We start from the raw sequence: 2,592 nt of genomic DNA on the forward strand, positions 1-2,592 counted from the left end.
AATCTCCCAATTTTAATATAAACAAATCCCAATTAAAGCTGAATAAAAAAAATAATGGACTCGACTTTACCTCGGAAACGGGATCCGGTCTACATAACAGTCCCATTTGCAAAGTAGATAATCCTGTAAAGAAAAATGCGTACAAGGTGCAGGGAGAAGAAATTCTTATGGTATCATTGCTTAAAATACTGAGTTTATTATCATCTGCCTGCTTTATTATGATTTTTGAGAGTATAACGAAAGTATTTATTAATGAAATGTTGAATAAAGATATACTACATATAATTGACATAGACGTGTTTTATCCGTTACAGTAGATTTGAAAACGTCACACTTCATGAAATTATAATTCATTATGAACAATATTCTAAGAATAATAACTAATGAAGGAGTATTTCGAAATATATTTGAAGTTACAAGTTTAAAAAAGAAGGCTTAAATTAAATATAATCTACATACTCTAAAAAATAAACCATTATACATTTATGTTAAATATGTATAATTAAAGAATAATAATCATATAACTAATAGTAACAATAAATTATAAATACAGAATATTGAAATAATAGATTGATCTAATTAATATTCCTTGTTCTTACATCAAACCAGACGTGTAGTTTAATCAAAATGATCATCATCCCTTTTTCTTCATGTGGAAGTTGCTATATACAATTCTGCACAGGATAGATATATCTCTACCGATGAGATCTAAATAATTATTAATAATTAAGTAAATGTCAAAAGCATAAAATTAGACAATAAATATACTACCAAAAAAATATTAGAATTAAATCCATCTCTTCTTCCAATTTTAGTACGAAGAGCTTGTAAAATCCTACATTCATTTATTTCATGTGTATCTAAAAAAAAGAAAAGTTAATCCATGCAGTCAAATTTTAAACATTAATTACTTATCTTAGATATAAAAATAAGACTCCTTTATAACTGATAAGGCAATTCAGGCAACCATTCTTGACTTAATGTATTTTTTTAACATGACATCGTAAAGATTTAGAGCAAAAGCTAATTATGTAGTAATGTCCGGCGATTTTACATACTCCTTATTAAGAGCATCAAAAAATATAAAGCCGATGCAACAACCCATGTTGTTGTGACCATTTAAGCAGTTGTTTCTGCCTTTTATGAGTTTTTTGAACACCATTTCTTGGAGCTTATGAACCATAGCTAATCATTAAGTGATAAAAAAGTAATATTTATTGACTATGTAATATTGGAAAACCTAATTATCATACCCATGTATTTAAGTGAAGAAACTAGTCTCAGACAAACTAGTTGCAAACCATCCAAAGCCACTGCACCACTTGTTTTGACCATTCAGCAAATCTGACAAGCCATCTGTTTCTCGTCCGGTAAGTACTTCCAAATTCCTGGGCCTCCATTTCCAGAAATCCAGACAAAAGGCGACGTTATTTTAGGCATTTTATTCAGTTCTCTATCGACTATCAGTACCTAATAATATATTAATATTGAATAGTAAAGGCGGGAAATGATAACGTTCTTGATAGAGGAAGATGTTTAGTATTTTAATCAATGATACCATAAGTATTTCTTCCCTTCTCCTCGAACACTTTTGTATCCTTACCAACCTTACTCATTTGTCATATTCCTGAATTTCTCCCGGATACTGGACATCAGCTCAGATTTTGTGCTGTAGTATAACATTTGTTTGTGTATTGCTCAACTGTGCATCACAAAAAAAAAAGTCAATTTAGTTGAGCTCCGTTGAGCTTAGAGGCCAAACACTGCAAACAAAGTCAACCACAAAAAATGGATAACCAGGTGAGTTGGTCTTTTCTATCTTAAGTTGGCATCTTTTATGATTTGTAACACAAATTATCTACCACAAACTTCCTAAGCAGCCTTTCAGAACAGTTGAAATCCTTCACAATGGCCGTCATCGATTTAGATGTTTCATCATCGATAATTTTTATTGCATGCTTGCGATGAAATCCTTATTCCTCTGGCTGTTTAACCTCATCTTCTAATCAGCTCATTGTTATATTGATTCATAATCACTCTTTCAGTTCCTTCCTGACTCTCCAGACGAAGGACCTGTACAAGTTTAATAAATTTGTAATCTCAACATTGCCTCCTCCTCCGGTGCAGATCGTAAAATACTATATCTTTTCACGATTGTGGAATTAATACTTGGTTGATTTATCCCATTTTTTTTAAAGTGATGTCAAATATTCTGGCTAGCCGCCAATGCAACAAGAATGTTTCTGCCTGCGCATGCCCAGCTGTCACATGAGCTCAAATTTCATTGTTATACTTTATATAAGTAATAAACATCGGAACAATTTTAATATTTATCACAACATTTACAAACAACGTGGCCTTCTTATAGGAGGGGGGACCTAAAAAACCCTTTTCCCTCGTAGGAGAGTGGAGGGATTCAATTAAAATCCATTTAGACTTGAATGACGTAGCAAGATGGCATAAATGACGTCACAGGAAATATAGGACAAAATTTGAAAAAATAGTAAAAGTTTTGATTTTTTCCAAAAAAAGGTGTCATTATCAATATATATATATATATATATATATAACACACAAAAAAACACCTTTAAA

General features: G+C 31.3%; 1 long non-coding RNA gene across 1 annotated transcript; it reads right to left on the reverse strand.

Annotated features, from left to right (window-relative positions):
- Window positions 1-389: 389 nt before the first annotated feature.
- On the reverse strand, window positions 390-1,494 carry LOC139907371 (uncharacterized). The gene is made up of 3 exons (XR_011783930.1): window positions 1,254-1,494; window positions 772-1,185; window positions 390-708 (listed from the first exon to the last, which is right to left on the reverse strand). It is a non-coding gene; the product is annotated as an uncharacterized lncRNA (long non-coding RNA).
- Between the last annotated feature and the right edge of the window lie 1,098 nt (window positions 1,495-2,592).

The sequence above is a fragment of the Lepeophtheirus salmonis genome, chromosome Z (assembly GCF_016086655.4).
Source record: "Lepeophtheirus salmonis chromosome Z, UVic_Lsal_1.4, whole genome shotgun sequence".
Taxonomy (NCBI): domain Eukaryota; kingdom Metazoa; phylum Arthropoda; class Copepoda; order Siphonostomatoida; family Caligidae; genus Lepeophtheirus; species Lepeophtheirus salmonis.